Source organism: Triticum aestivum, chromosome 3A, assembly GCF_018294505.1.
Source record: "Triticum aestivum cultivar Chinese Spring chromosome 3A, IWGSC CS RefSeq v2.1, whole genome shotgun sequence".
Classification (NCBI taxonomy): domain Eukaryota; kingdom Viridiplantae; phylum Streptophyta; class Magnoliopsida; order Poales; family Poaceae; genus Triticum; species Triticum aestivum.
Genome location: NC_057800.1, coordinates 313,366,629 through 313,387,505, shown reverse-complemented (window position 1 = coordinate 313,387,505; position 20,877 = coordinate 313,366,629). Strand labels below are relative to the sequence as shown.

General features: G+C 50.4%; 2 pseudogenes; both read left to right on the top strand.

The window, feature by feature from the left end:
• The first annotated feature begins 376 nt into the window (after positions 1–376).
• Positions 377–461, top strand: LOC123063810 (uncharacterized; annotated as a pseudogene).
• Positions 462–559: 98 nt separating this feature from the next.
• Positions 560–644, top strand: LOC123063808 (uncharacterized; annotated as a pseudogene).
• The last annotated feature ends 20,233 nt before the right edge of the window (positions 645–20,877 follow it).

Here is a 20,877-nt window from a genome sequence, read left to right as displayed (position 1 = left end):
CAACCAAAGCAGATAATATAATAGCATGGAACAATCAAAACTTATAGATACGTTGGAGACGTATCACGTTTGTGCGTGCGTGTGTTGAACAGTGTCCTCGGATCTGGTGAAGGATGCCAAGGAGAAGCAGCTCAAGGTCAAGGGCCCCGTCAGGATGCCCACCAAGGTGCTCAACATCACCACCAGGAAGTTCCCCTGTGGAGAAGGTAGCCACCTCCCTCTCTTTGCCCTTCCTCCTGATCCCATTTGCTTAGTAGCTCTGTGTAGTATCTGGTCCTTGACATGCTCATAGTATCTTGTCGGTGATGTGGGTCACTATGTTTTTGTGGATAGCTAACATCTTAGGGAATTTCCATGACGATGATGATGTCGTGCTGGGCAGAGGATGTGAAACATTTAGACTGTTGATGCCTTTCCGGTCATTGATGATCTAAAATCGAGCTTTTTAAAACTGATACCTAGCATGCCATCAACTTTTTTTGTTCCTCATCTAGAGATGCAGCTCTGTGTGTTGGTGTGATATAATGTAGAGGAGTTGCATGTGAATCTTTTGTCAGCTGAGCATGTGATGTTACAAGGAGATGCTACTGAGATTTTACGTCGTTGAAGTATCTTAAAATCGAGATTTTTAAAACTGATGCTTGGTTGATCTAGTTCTAGTATATTAGTTGAGTGAGAGTCTACTGTTGTTGGTATTGTGTTGTCATTTCTTTTTACGTCGTTGAAGAACAAAAAAGATGAGCATTTCTCCAAGCAATGTCTGAAGTAGTTGCTATTGTGTAGTTATCGGCTGGACCTATGCATTTCATCCGAAGTCAAATATAGCTTGGGCTATACTTCTGAATAGAATTGAAACATTTCTATTTCATTTATCTATCTTCAATTCTTTGCATCGAACGGCTCTCTTGAACACATGTTCGTTAGTGTGGTGATGGTTAAACAACTACAGTAGATCGGCGTTTTTTTTGCATTTTTGCATTTCTCAACCTTGGATATTTTGCCAAAAATAAACCCTTAGATTTGTTGCCATTCATTTGATAATAATTTGTTGTGGCTGCTAAGTATTTTTTAGTAGTAATAAACCTGGCTCTTTCATGTTGCAACCCAACAGAAGCACCCCTGCAAATTGGATCCATGCAGACGTTATGAAGTGTATATGAAATTGTAGTGTATCTACACTCAGGTTGCTCAATTTGCATATATTCATTTCACTTGAACTATCAGATGTGCATGGTTATTTGACCATAGTTTTGAAATCATATGCCACACATATAATGTGAGACAACAGTAAGTTGTCAGCACCAGTATTATACCATATCCTAAATTACATGTGTGGAATTTTGTCTGCCACCCTGTTATGCCTGGAGGTTTCCCTTCATAATTCTAAGTTGGTGATTCTCCGCCCTGTTGTCTAGATGTGGAAACCAAGTGGTGGCCTTTCTGGTCAAGGTGGTACTAGCATCAGTATTTATCTGCTCTATTTGTAATACTTGATGTTTAGCGTGTGAAACTGGGTTTTGCATGATAAATCTGTCACCTTTGGCGGTTGCTACAGTATAAATGTGACTTCCTTTGTTAATTAGCTTTGGAATCAGTTGTGATCTAAGTATCATGTGTGTAATTGTGTATGCTTAAATGATGTATGGCACATTTCCTATACCGTGTTCTGGTGCTTATGTAATCTTCTTTCAGGCCTTTCTAGATAGAGTTCTTTAGCTGACAAGTTTAGCAAATGCTGCAGTGCTTATGGTTTAGTTTTACATGATGAGGACATCAATACCATTGTTACACCCACAGCCCCTGCTGCTATACATACTGGACCAATTATTAGAGCTCGCGCACGCCAATTAAATTATTAGGTACTTTCGTTTCTTGGTAACGATTCTATTGTTCATGAGAATATGATGCTGCCTAAATTGGATACATTTGTTTTGCTTAGAAATGAAGCGTCTAGCTTGGACAAGAAAGATGAACCTTGGAGCAAGTTCAAGCATGGAGATGATGGCATGCACAAGAGGGTCAAGAACATAGTTACAAGTGATGATTTCAGGACTTGTGAGATCTTATTTTTGTCTAGTGAGCTGAGGTGACAAGTGTTTTTCTCTGTGATGAACTCGGTTCCACCGGTTTCATATCTCCGGTCTAGCCGAATATTTTTGGAGCAACCGAAGCATACAACTCGGTGACACCGATTTCACTACAGGAAATTTTTTTTGCCATTTATTCATGCTTTTTCTTGATCCAGCTCCACTCAATGAATCTTGTCCTCTGCAAGCATCACATTTACCTTAATGCTTTGTACTGTGATTCAAGGACCGAACCCATTCACAACAAATTCCAGAAGACCCTTCTTGGAAATTGATGTCAAAGGGGGAGAGAGAGATCACATCAAAGCTTAATCATATCTCTAGGGGGAGGGAATACTCCTGGAAAGAGTAATCCTCAAGGATCCTAGATGCTTGATGTTCAAGAGGAGAGATGCCATATGTCTTCTTGGGGGAAAGACATGTTCATATGTGCTTATTTGCATTAGCTCTGTTCATTTGAGCTCTGTTTTTCTATTCCCTATCTTCTCCCAGTATCCCATGATAGATTCAGGTGGAGCAAGACATCCAAGGGAAAGAAATTTATTAAATTCATTGCATATCTTTCTCTTTGGGGACATGTCAATATCTATCGTGGTACTCTGTACTCACTCTACATGTCATCCCAGTCTTGGTACTCTTGTGGTTTCTTTTGTTTGCTCTAGCTGTGGGTGCATCTGTGTTATATAACCTTGTTTACGCAGGCTCATCCCATCCTAGCCAACTCAAGACCACAAGGTAAGTATATGCATCATAGTCATGTGTATGAGAAATTCTTGCTGATGTACATACTGTTTGCAAGAAGGACTCATGGGCATGAAGGTACATTTCCCATATTCATATCTTTTGCCCTGATACATATAGCCAAGATACATGTAACACATTGCTACTCTGTCATGGTTATGCTCTCACATGCTTCTATATTCCATATTCACATGATTGCATACATGTAGGGGGAGCCTATGCTTGTTACATGTATTTCCAAAGCTTTACTTTATATTCTCTATATCTTTATCAAAAGCTTTGATGTATGTTGCCATCAATTACCAAAAAGGGGGAGATTGAAAGCAAAAGTGCTCCCTGGGTGATTTTGATAATTAATGACAACATATCTCTTGTTGGACTAATACTTTTACCTAGTATGTTTCAGACAAGTTCAACAAATTAAGTGGCATGGACTAAAGGATGTGGAACCCCTTCAAGATGCTAAGGACAAAGGATTAGCTCAAGCTTCAAGATCAAGACTCTATATTTTCTATTTTTAGTGATCCAATATCACATTGAGTCTATAGGAAAAGCCAATACTATCAAGAGGGGATGAGGTGTTGCTTGATGAGGTTCTTGCTTCATAGTGCTTAGTGATATACTCCAAAACCCTCAACTACCTTCCCACATCCACATATGACCTAAACCAAAAGTCAAACTCGGCCCCACCGATTCTTTCTATCCGGCGCCACCGAGTTCAGATGTCATAGCCACTGCCACAAACCCTAGGCAAATCGGTTTCACCGATAGGGATCTCGGTCTCACTGAGATGGGATTGTAATCTCTTTGTGTATGTCCATTACCAAAATCGGTCCCACCGAGATTGAGAAATCGGTACTACCGAGATTACAATGCAAACTTTCTAGTTAGCTTATTACCAAAATCGGTCCCACTGAGTTTGTGTAATCGGTCTCACCAAGTTTGCCTGACCAACTCTCTGGTTAGCTTATTACAAAAATCGGTCCCACCGAGTTTGTGTAATCGGTCTCACCGAGATTACATTATGCCCTAACCCTAACCATATCGGTCCTACCGAGTTGCATCTCAGTCCCACCGAAAATCCTAATGGTCACTAGGTTTGCTAAATCGGTCCGACCGAGTTTTTCAATTCGGCCTCATCGAGATTGGTAAATTGTGTGTAACGGTTAGTTTTTGTGTGGAGGCTATATATACCCCTCCACCCACTCTTCATTCGTGGAGAGAGCCATCAGAACATACCTACACTTCCAACACACATTTTCTGAGAGAGAACCACCTACTCATGTGTTCAGGCCAAGATATTCCATTCCCACCATATGAATCTTGATCTCTAGCCTTCCCCAAGTTGCTTTCCACTCAAATCTTCTTGCCACCAAATCCAAATTCTGTGAGAGAGAGTTGAGTGTCGGGGAGACTATCATTTGAAGCACAAGAGCAAGGAGTTTATCATCGACACACCATTTGTTATTTCTTGGAGAGTGGTGTCTCCTAGATTGGCTAGGTGTCACTTGGGAGCCTCCGACAAGATTGTGGAGTTGAACCAAGGAGTTTGTAAGGGCAAGGAGATCGCATACTTCGTGAAGATCTACCGCTAGTGAGGCAAGTACTTCATGGGTGATGGCCATGATGGATAGACAAGGTTGCTTCTTCGTGGATCCTTCATGGGTGGAGCCCTCCGTGGACTCGCGCAACCGTTACCCTTCATGGGTTGAAGTCTCCATCAACGTGGATGTACGATAGCACCACCTATCGGAACCACGACAAAAACATCCGTGTCTCCAATTGCGTTTGAATTCTCCAAACCCTTCCCCTTACATTCTTGCAAGTTGCATGCTTTACTTTCCGCTGCTCATATACTCGTTGCATGCTTGCTTGATATGTATTGTGTTTGTTAAACTTGTGCCAAAACTCCACTTCAACTTGAAGAAATTAAAAACTGCAACTTTTGGTACTTAGTGTCTAATTACCCCCCCCCTCTAGACACCTCTTCTCGATCCTTTCAATCGCTAGCATCCATATGACAGAGAACCCGGGCCGACTTGACTAGTCGTGAACCCAAAGTGGCACTAACTTACGGGTACAGGCATACATGAATCAACATCGAGCATGTCGGTCAGCAGCGTGCGAATCCGGGCTGTAGCACTGGGCTAACAGGACTTTGGTGAACCGGGCTATAGCAGGCTAGGCAGGACTCCAGATGTCACCGCGTGACATTTCCCCAAAGGGACAGACACAGGAACGAAGTGAATCACATGCCGGCTAGTCTAAGTGTTCCGGAGCAGTAGTACTGGGCTAGCAGGACTCCGGTAAACCGGGCTGTAGCAGACTACCAAGGCTCAGTGGAAACACCAGACTACATTTCCCCATAAGAGAGGCTACCAAGGATAAACAACTAGATTGTCGGATCCCACACATACCAAGCATTTCAATAACATACACACAATATGGTCGATGTGTGCAAATACAACATGGCATCACAACAAAACTCTACGACTCAAAGTATTTATTCATTAGGCTCTGAAGAGCCTGAAATTACAAACATGGGTCTCATGATCCAACATTCAGAGCATACAAGTCAAAGCACATGCGAAAGCTTAACATGTCTGAGTACAGACTTCTACAAAAGAAAAAGGCTGAGAAGCCTGACTATCTACCAGATCCTGCCAATGGCACAAGATCGTAGCTGAGGTATCATGCTAAACGTCAAAGTCCACATGGAACTACTAGCGAGACTGACGTCTCTCTGCAAAGCATAAAATAGGCAAACGTGAGTACAAATGTACCCAGCAAGACTTACATCAGAACTAGCTACATATGCATGAGTATCAACAAAGGGGGTGGTGGAGTTTGACTCGGTGGCTATCCTGAACTACGACTATGAGTAACTCTTTTGAGGTGGCGCACACGAGTCCACATATTCACCATATCAATACACCACTATGGATCCGCTCCCGTCTCCCTACAAGAACGCCATTCATAGCACTCACGCTTATCTTGCGCATTTTAGAGTATCCACTTTCACTTGTCTATGAACTGTAAAAGGGGTCCAAGTTTCCATATCCGAGGAATCCGTCTATTAAATAGATAATGATAACCCTGCAGGGGTGTACTTCTTCACACACGCTCTCGCCACTTACCACCATGTACACATCGTGTATCTCGGCAACCTTCAAGTGGAAGCCTGGCGAGGGAGTCGGCCATGACCTGACTAACCAACAAGTCTCTAGTCCAGGTTTATCGCCTATTCGGGTTCCATCCGCAAGGAGATCCGGCCGGGGTGTCACTCACGGCCCCAAACGATGTGAGCAGGGTTCCCAAGCCCACCATTCGGGTGCCACTTGGTACACCGGGCCACTGTGCCTAGTATGTCCGAAGCCCACCTATACCGGGTGCCACTTGGTAGACTACTAACACTACCTACAAACACCAGAAACTAGTTGCAACTCCTGGACAGAGATTAGGTTGATTAATAAGTCGAGAGAGGCGCTTAAGCACTCCAATGTGTGGTAGTAACTGTTCATGGATCACAAACACAGAACTCAGTTCCTGAGGACTGCTGCAATGAGATAACCCACCAGGTACTCCTACATGGCCTCTCACCGCTACCTTTACCACACTTAGCTCACACACAGTAGGACATGTTCAACACCATTCCAATTCATCCCCGATGAATCAGACCTGACTCAACTCTAAGCAGTAGTAGGCATGACAAACAAGCATGAATGAGTAGGCACATCAAGGCTCAAACAATTCCTACTCATGCTAGTGGGTTTCATCTATTTACAGTGGCAATGACAGGTCATGCATAGGAAAGGGGTTCAATTACCGCAGCATGTAACATTTGAATCGTTGTTGTCCTAATGCAGTAAAAGAGAGCAGGAGCGAGAGAGTGGGATTGTATCGGAATGAACAAGGGGGTTTTGCTTGCCTAGCACTTCTGAAGATAGTATAGTTCTTCATCGGTGTCATCGTTCTCGTCATCGGTACACGTCTACCGAGAGGGGACAAACACCGGCAACTGATAAAGAACACAAGCAATGCAATGCCACAATATGATGCATGATCATTACATGGCCCTATGCTGTCATTTGGACTAATGCAACAGGAAGTCATTTTGGTTGAAGTCGAATTCAAAGCTAGATCAAATTCCAACTCCAAATCTATTATCAAATTTGTCCTAATCATTTTTCATCCTAAACAGTGATGTTAACTTGCTCAATCATGCATGAAAACAGTACAGATGGATAGATTGGATTTTTCTGATCATTTTTCATATATAACTTATTTCCATTGGAGTTATAGATTATTTTCTGTGATTTTTCAAAGTTTTGGATATTTTCTGAAATAAATAAATCATTTAAGATTTATTTAAATTCTAGAAAGGAATTATTGTGTCAGCATGACCTCACACTGACGTCAACAGGTCAATGGCTCGGTCCAGGTCAAACCTGACGTGTGGGGTCCACGCGTTAGTGACATGGTTAACTAAGAGAGTTAATTAAAATTAAACTAAACCTAATCTAGATTAGTTAAGGCCTGGGCCCACATGTCAGTGGCGCTTGCTCTAATTAGTGATTAAGTTAAAACTATTAGGGCACTAGGCCCACTAGTCAGTGACTATATGTTGGTTAGCTGGCAACAATTAGCACTAATCATGCGGCCACGTCAGCACGCCGGAGTTGAACGCCGGCGAGCACACAAACACGGCGGCGACACTCGGGAACGCGCTACGGGCGGCGGCTGGACGCGCGAAGGCCACCAGAAGATATCCCGCGCTCGACCGCGTCTGGAAGAGTGATCGGGAGGCCTCGGGGTCGCCGGAAATGACGACGGGGAGCACAGAGGTGGCGGCCGGAGTTCGGCGTCAGTGGGTCAGGCGCTACGTCGCACGGGAGGAGGATCTGGTGGGTGTTCTCGGCTTCTGGGAGTGTGCTGAGGAAGATAGCATCCTCGGATGCGACGTGTGTGGGCTCTCGCCACGACAGCGACATGGATGGCGGCGAGCAAGCTTTCGGTCATGGCGGGGCTATGGCCTAGAGGGCGAGCGCGGCCACGGGAGAAGGGGGAGACGACGCGGGTGCTCACAGCGCATCCGACGGCGTCGTCGGTGAGGTCGGGCGCGGTCGGGTTGCTGCGAATCGACAACGACGACTGTCAATGCAGATGACAAAGACAACAGCGATGGCGGTGCTGCGGGGTGCTCCGGCGTTGTTTGTCTCGGCGGAGACGAAGGAGAGGTCGAGGCGGAGCTCTTGGGGACGGCAGAGGGGCAAGGGGGTGGCTGTGGCCGCGTGGCAGCGAACGGCGGCGATGAGCGTGTCGGCCATGTCGTGAAGAGAGCGAGGGGGCGAGGAGGAAAAGTGAGAGAGGGGTCGGTGGGTTCCAGAGGCCACGGGGTGACGATCCCAGCGTCGCGCTGGCCAGGGCGGGGCCAGGCAGGCAGCTGCGTGCCCACGCGCGCGAGTGCCGTGCACTGCTTCCCCTCTGCCTTCTGGCGAGAGGAGGAAGACAACTGGCAGGGGAGGTGGTTGGGCTGGGCCGGCTTCAGCAGCAGGCCGCACAGGTAAGCGGCCCAGGTACAAACTCTCTCTCTCTCTCTCTATTATTTAATTTGTTCTCTTTTTCTATTTTTTCTATTATGTTTTGGCTTAGTTCAAAGACCAAACCATTTTCAAAATTCATGAAAATAATTGTGTGAACTAAATGGACTTATCCAAAGCTACACAACAATTTCCAGAATTATTGAACATATATTTGTTATATAACAAATATAGATCCAATTCAAATATTTATTAGATTAATTCAAAGTCCCAAAATAATTGTTTCTGAGATTCTAGAAATATTTGTTTGAATTTTATCCCTTGCCAATATTTCCAGAGATTAACAGGAACATTTTCTTGGACTCATTTGATGAGATTTAAATGTTGGTTATTTTTAGATGTCTTCTGAGGCTTTTGAAAATTCCTCAATTCAAATTTCATTTGAATTTAAACATGATGCTCACATGAAGGGCTAGCCTAGTGCATACCAGAACTAGGGATGTGACAGATTAAGCCAGCCCTCGAGGGCTACGTGTTTCACTTTATTAAAGGCTGTTAAAGACCCGGTTCATCCTTGTTTGGATATACCTACCCTCGGGGGCTACACGAGTATATGCATATAAACAGGAGGAAAGGGGTTTAATTGGTGCCTGATATTTCTGCCTCATCGGATTGACCAGGCCAGCCTCCATGTCACGACTTGTGTGGAGGCGGCTTAGGTAACCTGCGTGCAGTTCGCCTGCACTGAAATCTGCATAGTTCTGCAGATCCGGCTTCAATTTGCCCTTCTCTGTGGCTGGCGGCTCTTCTTTGGCACTATGTTTGGCCAAAACAGTAGGATTCCCTAGCTCAGTATAGCCTACGCCAGTGGTGATGACATCTTCGGCGGCCTTGTCAGAAGGAATTTCTTTAGTAAGCTTGGCAGGACTAGGCGGTTTAGGACTTGAAGGGTCATGTGTGATGCCCGTGTCAACCTCAATATTCATTGGATCAAAGGTTGTGGTGTCGGCCTGTGGCGGCGGGTCATTAACATGGCCCTCAGGATTCTGAACTGAAGCTTCTGAGGCCTCATTCGTCTGCGTTTCCGGTTCGGCAGCCCTGTGATCTTTTGAAGGCCCGGCCACTTTTTGTTTTTGCCTGCTTTGGCTATGCCCCTATAGCAAGGATACAAGAGATCGTGAGTGTGTATTATTATAAATTATGGAGAAAGAAGTTGGTACTTACCCATGGGCAACCTTGAAGACAAGCACTTGAGTTCCTATAGAGTCGCCAGATGATGGAGAGGTTCCCTGATAGTTAGATTCAGAAATATTAAGAGGTTGACGAAAAAGACCAGCCTTCGGAAGAGAAATTGTCGGTTTATGAGGCACCTCATTTCAGCACTTGCGAGGAACAGGAGTATTGGGGAAACCAGAGTTGGGGTCTTGAGAACCATCACTCCGGGTCATACATCTGGAGTCATGCTGTTGCTTCTTCAAAAGAAAATTGGGGTCCAAGTGAGCAAGAGGATGAGAAAATCTTACTTTCCGCATGACCCACCGGGTTTTCTTTCTTGGCAAAGGATTTGACTCGGAGGAGACAGGTATTGCCTCTATTGCATTTTCCTAGCTTGTCTCCGCATCATCCTATGAAGAGTTGGCATCAATAAGTTTCATAAAAAGATGACCAAGGGAATCGGGTTCTACCTCTGAGTCATCCAGCTTGAGAAGGTCTTCTATTGTTACCTTTTCACGGCGGACTAGAGCATGGGTCTTGGCCTTAGGTTTCTTAACCGAGGCGGCGGTTTGCTGTTTTCTAGTCCAGAAGGCGGAGTCAGCCTGCATAAGTGCAAAAAAAGATTAAAACAAGGTATAATGCCGAGTTAACTTATATTGAAATAAGTAAAGGTAAGCACTTACATGTGGAGCTGGCTTCTATTTAAAAATTACTGGCAGGTGAACTTTGTTACAGTTCTCTTGAGACTCATCAAGCAGGGTCCTCATGGTCTTAAAGACTTCTTTAGCAATAAAGCTGTCTCTTGTGAACCGTTGTGGGTCATTTGGTTCGCCAGAATATTCATACATTAAGCCGGGGAGCAGCTTAACAGGAGTATCTTCCAAGTGATCCAACACCGGATCAAATCAACCCCAAGTAACCCATGAGCCAACAAGGCATTGGCCCTAGAAAGGAAAAGGGAAGCCACGACATGCTCTTCTGGAATAATCTTGCTTAGCGGATCGAAGCTCAGTGGTAGACCTCAGCTCTAAACCCGGGCAAAGGGTTTTTTGTGGCTGGTGCGGTGTTTTTGTAGTAAAACCAGGTGGTTACCCATCCTTTGGGGTGACTGGGTAAGATGGTGGAGGCAAAGTTGTTGTCCCTCCGTCTCTAAATTGAGATTCCACCTAATTCTTGACTCGGGCCGTTTTTGGATTCAGTCTGGCGGTTTATATAGAAAAACTCCTTGAAGAGAGGGACTGTGGGTGTTGTCTAAAGATAAACCTCGCAAAAGATTTGGAAGTGGCAAATATTAGACACCGAGTTCGGCCCTATATCTTGAGTGTGCAAATTGATATAATGAAGTAGGTCTCAGAAAAATTTAGACCCGGGTGGAGTGAACCCTCTGAGTATGTGATCAGTAAAGACTACGATGTCATCTTCAGCAGGGGTAGGGATTACTTCTCCGTTACTGACCCGCCATCCGATCTCCTGTTGACTCGCCAATAGGCCTTGGCCTCTGAAATCTTCAAGGATCTCCTTGGTAACCAAGGACCGTTCCCAGTTGACGATAGTCATTTTTTGACAGTTGAAAAATTCTGGCCTGGAAGTATAACGTGGTGAGTTAATGCTATGATGACGAGTTGATTAATGGTGAAGATGACAGTTTAAATGACTACAAATTAAATATGGATACATGATGGATCATAGTTATGAATACATCACAAGCCGTTTATGTGTTTGTCGGATTACGGGTTCCGGTAAACCCTTGAGGTTTGAACACTGGGGTGCGCACGAAGATCTGTCCCCCCTTAGCTCATGCCCTCGCAACGATCTCAAAGCCTAGCTCGTCGAATGCACGGAACAAAGGGCACAAGAGTTTATACTGGTTCAGGCCACCATTGTGGTGTAATACCCTACTCCAGTGTGGTGTGGTGGATTGCCTTGTAGGATGGGGATGAACAAGTACAAGGGAAGAACAACCTCCTGAGGAGAGGTGTTCTTGAGCTCAATTAGCTTGTGTGATTGGGGATGATCTGAATGATCCGTCTCCAGATGAGCCTCTCCTTGACTATGGTGGTAGCTAGACCTATTTATAGAGGCCCGGGTCCTCTTCCCAAATATTAGGCGGGAAGGGATCCCACAACGACCAGTTTGAAGGGGGACAACGAGTACAAGTTATCCTGACAAAATGTGGTCTCCGCCTTCCAAAGGCTCTGGTGGTGACACAGTCGTGGGCTTCGTGGTGACCTCCGTCTTGTCGTCCTACTGGTCTTGGTCTCATTGCAACGATATGGAAACCTTTGCCTGACTCCTCGGGAGTCCTCGCCTGTGCCCGCCTCTTTAGAACCAAAGAGGAAACTGGCACTCTGCGCCCGCTGGCACCCGCCTGGCCTTGGTCGTCATGGCTCACGTCATGGGAACCTCACGAGGTGCCCCTTGCCTTGATCTTTTAGCTCCTCGTGAGCCAGTCTAATGAGGCTGACCCTAAGGAGGTTTTGTGTCGTCCACCTCATGAGGCTTGGCCCCTCGCAAGGGTCTTGAGTGTAGGTCGATGAAGATGGGTCTTACCAGGCCGTTGGTGGAGCCACGCCCTGGGCTGCAGGCAGGCAAATATGGGTATCGCCGTTTTTAGGACACCAACAGTAGCACCCGGGCCCAAGGCGCGCTCGTGCTTGGCTTCACGGCGAAGCCAAGGGGCAAGTGCGGAGCACCGCGGGCCCCAATGGCCTACGACCATGATTGACGCGTGACGATTGATGGGACATGGGCATCTCCGCTTCCCCACGCTGCCTCGGCAACTGCCCGACTTGACGAGTCCCTGTTGCATGCAGAAAAAAGGTCATTATTACCTTAGATCATGGAGGCCGGCGGTTGGCCTCCTCCTAGATATAAATGGGAAGGGGGTGGAGCCCCCATCACCCATCTCTTCTTACACTCCTCCTGCTTCTCCTTCTTCCTCCTTGCTTTGCTGCTACGCCGCGTCACCCATGGCGCCGATACGGAGGTTCTCCGCCGCCGAGAAGGTGAAAGCCCCTCGCGAAGAGCTTGGGCCTCTCCCGCCGAAGAAGAGGTTCGCTCGCCCGTGTGATGCTATTGTGAGGCCTGAGGTGACGAGGCCTTGGCACGAATGGCCTCCCCCGGGCTATCCACTGCCTTTGTACACCCAGGCAGAGGGCTCCGGAGGAGGTAATAGGAACCGACGCCCCCGCGCTACGGCCACAGTGGTCATGCACTGGCGGCGCACGCTGCTGCCCCGCGAACCCACACCGAGGCTCCTTGCATGAACTCGTGGTGTGGGCGGCGATGCCACCGAGCACGTGGATCCGGTTCCCGCTGTTCTTCACCAACGTGATGCCACAGAGGGGGCCGCTAGAGCTGTGGCTGCAGCATGCTCGGTGCGACACCCCGGCGACGGGAGCAGAGGTCGAGGTCGTCTCCCCCAGCAAGGTCTTCATGACCCGATAGGGTGAGCTCGCCCGTGTCTACCATGCGGAGGGGGCGCTCACCATCCATTTCTAGTACGACGGCGCCTCCATGCTGTTCTTCATGGTCTTCGATGAGGAGGGCAATCGCCTGAATTGCTGTCCTGGAGGGGGCCGCTAGGACGTTGTGGCGGCAGGTGCTCAGCCCACCCTTGGTCCTGCCGACAGCTCCTCCAGCAGCAGCGATGGCTCCTGGTGGTCCAGCGAATCTCCTGAGCCTGATGAGACTCCGGAGATGAGCAAGGACAACTACGTGCCCCTGAGCTCGCACCGTGCACGGAGGGCGGCAACGGCGTCCGCCCACCGCCGTCGTTGATCTGGATGGGGTTGGCATCAGCCCCTCATGGCCCACTGTTGATGATGGCATCGACGGTGATGCTTCTAGATAGGGCTCCTAGAAATCTTCTTCTTTTGTTCCCTACAAGGAGTCGAGATGAACCCCATGGGGGCGTGTAAAGAGTCTGTAGTGTCTTTTGTTAATATTTCCCTTATTATGAAGATCTATGACTACGTGTCTTGCTTCGGCTCGGTCCCCCCTTTCCGTCCTCGTGGTAGCCTAATGCTCTACGCTGACAGGTCCCGGTCCCCAGGCAGGCTGTAGCCATCGCTGGTATGCCAGGTCGCGATGCCGTGGTCAAGGGCAGGAGGTGAGCGGCCCGAGGTCCAGTAAGAGCTCCTGAGGCACGATCCTCAAGAGGTCCCCTTTAGCGTGCAAGCAACTACCTGAAGGTAGGAAAGGAAGGCGACGTCGCCGTAACAAGGCTGCTAGAGATGGGAGTTTTGTGTCGTAGTGCTTGGCTGATCCGGGTGTGAGACTTATCTTTGCGGTCCAAAATGGATTCATAGTGCCACGCGAGCTTCGTGCATCAACTGGGTCGAGCTCCCACGAGCCTCCCCCTCCTCTCACGTCCTCGTATGTGCTATGCGTCCTCGGGTCCCGGCCCTCGAGCAAGCTCATCCGCCGCCGGTATGCCAGGTCGCGATGCCATGGTGAAGGCCAGGGGGTGAGGGATGGAGAGCCATTAAGAGCTCCTGAGTCACGATGCTCAGGAGCCCCCCCTTTAACACGCAAGCAAATTGTGTGAAAAAAGGGAGGAGACCGCGGTGTCGTCCGCCATCAGTCTCCGGGGATTCCTGCAGGTTAGCGCAAAGGAGGAATACAAGCTGCAACAGTGCTTGCCGGTCTGCCACAGCTCGTTCCGCAAGAAGGTGAAGGCACTGAGGGCCTAGTGAGGTGACATGCATGGGGCGTGTCGCGAGCTAGAGCTCGACCGCTCAGGTTTGTCAGCGTTGCAGGGACAGACTCGAGCACAAGCACCGTGCCAGCATGGGTAGCTTCCATTGCGGGATGAGCAGGGGGCAATGGGCAGCACAGGTGGCCGCGAGGGATAATAGGCAAGCAAGTGATAATCATGAAATGACTCAAGCAAAGAGGCAAGTTAGCTCGGATAGATGCAAGAACGATACCTGCCGCTGGGACGGACCTAAGCGGCCTGGGGATGATGTAGCCCGAGGGGCGCCCGCAGCAGGGTAAGCTAGAAATGTAAAAAGGATACACGTCATAGGGGCAGACCCATACGGCTTGGGAATAAAGCAGCCCAAGGGGCGCCCCCAACTGAATGAACTAGAAAGAGTTACCTGATGACGCCGCTGGAGTGGTGTTGGAGTAGCCGATGATGGGTGCCAAAGAGTTGTCCCTCACGAGCCGCCAGGGCCTTGAGCCTCAGGAGGCTCCGGGGGCTCGGGTGGTTCCTTGAGGGTCGTCGCCATCTCCGCCAGAACGACATGATGCCTGGCCTCCTAAGCCGCCAGGATGCTCCACAAGTGGCGCTCGTAGGTGACAGCCGCGTTCGGCAAGCCAAATGGCATGCGAACGTAGCTGTGAGGTGGACCCTCGCACCAAACAACACGTGAAGGCTAGAAGTGTCGGGGGAAATCGACACCTGTGGGATCACTGGGGTCCCTTCTACGGTTGGCAGGCGCGGGGTTGTGGAAAGAGCGGGTCTGATAGGAAGCACGTGGATCGTTTACGCAGGTTCGGGCCACGAGGAAGCGTAAAACCATAGTCCTGCTTTGGTGGATGTATTGAGAGTGTTCTTGAGCTAGCTACAGGGTGCAACTTTGCCCAAAAGATCTGAATCCCCCTCCTGGTCGCCTCGGGCCTCCTTTTGTAAGAAAAAAGGGGTTGCCACAGTGGCACACAGGAGGTGGAAAGGTGTACAGTGGATGAGTCTATCCTCTGGCACCGTTGGACAAACGCATTTAATACGCTGCCAACGTGCCCCTCTCACATTATCGGGGACAACAAGGAAACACGTCCCAAATGTCGCCGCCACGCCTCGCATCGACACGCGTCTAAGCTGACGAGGTGTCGTGGCTCCACGTTGGCTAGCTGCTGGGCTGGCGTGGTGGTGGATCCTTCAGGAAGACTTGCATGCCACCACGCAGGTGCTTGCTAGGTCAGTGTAGAGGCCGCTCGTCGCCACGCAGGTGCTTGCCAAGCTGGTTGAGCTAGCAGATGCTTGGGGACGGCGGTGGAGCTTTGGCAGACAAGGGCCTGGTTACAGCCCTGCTGGTGTCCTCGGCAAGGGTCTTGTTGTGGCGTCGCGGTCGTCCACGGCAAGAATCTTGCCGGGGGTCGTTGTCTTCTGGTCCTCATCTGATCTTACGTGTTCATTATCTTGAGAAAGATCTGCATGTCACCACGGAGGTGCCTCCTGAGCCTAGGTTCCAATGTATTCGTTGGCGGTGTTTGGAACTCCTGGGCTTAAGGGTGGGTTGCTCTGCTGGTGTTAGGCAAGTTGCCCCGGCAAGGCTCTTGCCGGGGCCGCGGAGGTCGCCCCGGCAAGTGTCTTGCTGGGGGAGTCCACCTTGCACCTTTGTTCTTCAGCGTTTCAGGCCTTGGCGTTGCTTTGTTTGTCTTATGCTTCGGTTTCCCTCCGACTTCCCTCCTATGCCTTGTTAAGTGTGGCCGTGGGAGCGGCTCGGACTGCCCGTGCACAAGTAAAGGGGTCAAAAGGAGAGCCCCTACTTTTGTACACCGACAGGAGCCCCCGGGCCTGGGCCACACATAAGCGCGCCGCGTTGTTGGGCTAGGCCCAGAACGGTGCGCGGGCAAGTGGGGCGGATTTTACCGCAGTAACTTCTCGTCTGTTGCGCTTCCCCATGACCTACATTGAACGCGCGACGTGGAGGGGCGTGCGTGACATGGGGGTCATGCGTGGGGCGGTTCCCGCATGCATGCGTCACATCGTGGTAAAGAGACGGCTCACGCCTTCCCCATAAAAAGAGGGAGGCGCAGAGGCGCGGCTCATTTAATTGGGTGGACTCGGGTCGTGGTCTTTAAGGTGTCAGTGCCCCACGATCATGGGGTGGGGAACGGTCGCCCCACCCGTCCCTTCGATTCTGCTTGCTCGCCTCGTGTCCCCCATGCAGGTGCCAGTCGGTGGAGGCAGGAAACCGGGCCGTCGCTGATTGGGGCAGCGGGTCGGTCCCGATCTCCTACGCCCCCGATGGCCGGATTAGCCGAGTGGGGCGGCCGAGCCCCGACCCCGCTCCTTTATAAGGAGGGGGAGGGGGATGGCATCCCACATCCTTTCACCATTTGTCTCCATTCACTTTGGCTCCTTTCTCCCATCTGCCATAGCGAGAGGAGGCGCCGACCCTTCAACGGTGGCGGTGAGGGTTGCTGCTCGTCAGCGCGTCCCTCCTTCCCAATAGCTCGTGGCTGCGGAGCCAGCCATGAGAGGAAGGGTGGGGGGCGAGGCTGAGGTCGCCGTGGCGCTCGGGGGAGAGGGGGACGGGGCGGCGCACCGGCCTCGCCACCGCCAGCGATGCCTCCCCCGATGGAGGGCCACGTAGGGGACCAGCCCTGCGAGTTCTTCATCAGGCTGCCTACCCCATTTGCTCGGGAGATGGAGCTCAATCCACCCTAGACCCTCAGGTTGCACGTGAGGGGTTGCAGGAAGGGTGGCACGCGGGTCAATGTCGACTTCCCCGCTCCTCATGTCATGTACCTCCGTCGCGGATGGAAGATGTTCGCTCGTGTCCATAGCCTGACGACGGGGCTTGTCCTCTACTTAAAGTTAATGGAGGGCGGCCTACTCTCCATCAAGGTCTTTGGAGATCTTGGAACTCGCTTGAAGTGCTGCGTGGAGAGTTCCTCCGACAATGAAGATTCCTCTTCAAGCGGGAGTGATGAGGAGGGTAGCGACAACAACGACAAGAGTGTCAAGCGAGGTGAGGACGACCTCGTCTTCGACTAACCGCGTCGCCCCTCCCTACGTCGTGCAGCCTGCCGAGGGCCTTCCTCGTCAAGCTCTCCATCGGCGCGTCCCCCGTCGCCTCCTGGTGCGGCTGGCATAGGCGGGTTGGAGAAGGCGAAGAAGGCTGGTGGCAGCCGCCAAGTCGGAGTACACGGGCACCGACGCCTTTGTCGCGTATTGCCGGCCCATTGCCTCATCTTCCAGCTCCCCTCCCGGCACCGAGACGTTCTGTTGGTGCCTTCTGCTCCTTGCACCTCACCTAGGCGCTCTTTTCGCCCTCCTGCTATCTTGTTCCACCCTCTGAGGAGAGGGACAAGAAAGGGATTACGGGCATCTTATCTCTTTTTAGTTTGTAAGCCCGCGAGCACTTGTTAGATTCAAAATTTGTAACCCCTTGCTCATGTTTTTCATCCCGTATGAATTGTACCTGTATGGGACGTTTTTAATGAAAAGGGGTGCATGCCAGGTTCTTTGTGCATGAGCGAGGCTCATGCCAAGGAATGAATCCTTGTTATTTTTCAGATAAACACTCACGCCCGACAATAGGCCTTGTCGTCCTCTTGCTTTAGCCGACCATCCTCACGCTCTTGGCGGAGGTAGGGGCGAAGTAGAGTTAGGCCCCTCGTTCATTTCCTCGCCACCGCGGCTACGACCCGGTTCCAACCCAGGGACTTGGGTACAGGGAAAAGGGGGGATCATGGTGGTCAAGGGGCAGAACAAGGTCTCATACGCCCCAATCTTTATATGAAAATACACAACACAGGATGAAAGACTTATCTGAATCTGCAGCCCCCGGCAGCCTTGGCTTGCCGCGGTTGGATTCTTGTATCTGCAGCCCCCGGCAACCTTGGCTTGCTGAGGCTGGAGCGCTGGCTCGTTCTCTTTCTTCCAAGCAGCTCAGTAGAAACGTCCAAGTACCCTGCGAACGTAAAGAGGATGGAAAGGAACACATGAATGCACACTCGACCTCTATGCTAGGGGTTAGTCGCTGCTAAGCACTATCAACCCTAACCGAGGGAGAGACTTAACCTAGTATGCATGCTAAAACTTAGGGCGCCAGCACTTCATTTATTTATGCTCAGGGTCTGCGCCTGGCTTTGTACAGAGGGTTACATGCCTTGGCGGCAAGGCTTGTACAAAAGGTGGTTTGCCGGGGGGCCCGACAACCGCGCCTTATGGGTAAAACTTGCGAAGATGTTCAATGTTCCAGGAGTTACTCACTGGAACAACATCTTCGGTCTCTAGGCGGACTGCGCCGGGCCTGGTGACTTGTAATACCCGATAAGGGCCTTCCCACTTCGGCGTCAACTTGTTGGAATTCTTGGCCGATTGAACGCACCGAAGAACAAGGTCGCCTTCCTCAAAGCTTCGGGCATGAATCATGTGGCTATGGTAGCGGCGCAAGGCTTGCTGGTAGTGTGCTGCTCTCACAGCCGCCCAAAGATGATCTTCCTCAAGGAGCATTGCATCATCTTGCCGCAATTGCTCTTGCTCAAGCTCATCATAAGAGATCACTCGAGGTGACCCGTATGTGAGTTCCGTGGGGAGAACTACTTCTGCCTCGTATACCAGGGCAAAGGGTGTCTGGCCAGTGGCTCGATTTGGCGTCGTTCCGATCGACCAAAGAACCGCCGGCAACTCATCAATCCAGCGCCTTCCGCTCTTGTGTAGCTTATCAAAAGTCTTTGTTCTCAGGCCTTGCAGTACTTCAACATTTGCCCTCTCCACTTGGCCGTTGCTCTGTGGGTGTGCCACGGAAGCGAAACAGACCTTACTACCGAGGTCTTGGATGTACTGCATGAAGGTGTGGCTTGTGAACGATGTGCCGTTGTCGGTGATGACCCTGTTGAGCACACCAAAATGGCAGACTAGCCCCTTGAAGAACTTGACGGTTGATTGTGCTCTCACCTTTCTCACTGCCTCGACCTCCGGCCACTTTGTGAACTTGTCGATTGCAATGTACAAGTACTCAAAGCCCCCGACAACGCGGGGGAAAGGGCCCAGTATGTCGAGCCCCCAGACCAAAAATGGCCAGGAGAGAGAAATTGTTTGAAGGGCTTTAGCTGGTTGATGAAGCTTCTTTGAATGGAACTGACACGCTTCACACTTGGTTACTAGTGCCGTTGCATACTGGAGGGTAGTGGGCCAGAAGAAACCTTGCCGGAACGCCTTGTCGGCAAGGGCCCTCAACCCTATGTGGGAGCCATATATGCCTCCGTGTATCTTTGCCAACATCTTCAGTCCTTCCTCCCGGGGAATGCACTTCAATTTCACACCGTTCGACCTTTTGCTGTACAGGACGTCATCGAAAAACTGATACATAGCAGACCGACGGGCTACTTTCTCCGCTTATTCCTGCTCCTCAGGAAGCTCCCCTGTTTGGAGGAATCGGATGGTATGCTGTGCCCATGCCGGAGCCCGGGGCTCGACGGCAAGGACCAAAGTCATTTCCTCTGCCATGGGAGCGGCCATCTCTACGGCTAGGGCTTGACGCCTTGCCGGAGTAGGCTGCCCCCTGACAGGCTCAGTATCCATGGCAACATCCTTGCCGGCGGCCCTAGGGGGCTCGGCAGGAAAGTACTTGCCGGGGCCTGATTTCCTCCGCTTTCTCCTCTGTTGATGGTTCAGCGGATGGTTGAGTTAACCGAAGCACAAAAGTACCTGGTTCCACAGGCAATTTGAAGGTAGCGCGCTTCGGTAGGTAGTCGGCGATGTCGTTCTCCGCCCGAGGAACGTGCTCCACTTGTATACCATCAAAGTGCTCCTCCAGCTTTCTCACCTCATCTACGTAGGCCTCCATCAACGGGCTCTGATAATCTTTGTTGACTTGCCTGACGACAAGCTATGAATCACCCCTGACGATGAGCTTCTTAACCCCGAGGTCCACCGCGATCCTGAGACTGGCAAGCAACCCCTCATATTCAGCAGTGTTTTCGTGGACATCTACCTGGGGAAGTGCATTTGGATTACATACTTGAGGTGCTCTCTGGTGGGTGTGACAAGCAGCACACCAGCACCGGCGCCTTGCAGCGAGAAAGCCCTATCAAAGTACATGATCCAGTTGTGACTTGCCGCCTCGCTGGGGAGAGTGGTCTCATGGATCTCTTCGTCGGGCGTTGAGGTCCATTCCGCAATGAACTCTGCCAAGACTCTGCTCTGGATTGTCGAAGTACTTTCAAAATTCAAACCAAATCTTGACAACTCCAAGGCCCACTCCACGATCCTCCCGGTCACGTCCGAGTTATGCAGTATCCGTTGTAGCCGGAGGCAGGTGACGACGGTGATTTCATGTGCCTGGGAGTAATGACGCAGCTTCCTCGAGGCCATAAGGAGGCCGACAAGCAACTTCTGCAGACCGAAGTACCTTGACCTAGCCCCCTACAAGAGGGAGATGACAAATTATACCGGGTGCTACATCATCTTCTTCCTCCGCACCACTTCATCTGGTTGCACGGGACCTGTCCCGATGACGTTAGACTCTGCCCGGGGCCTTGCCGCACCAGCGCCAGGCCCTGCCGGGGGAACCTCTGGCTTTCCATCTGCCAGCCCCGCTATTGCCACTGCC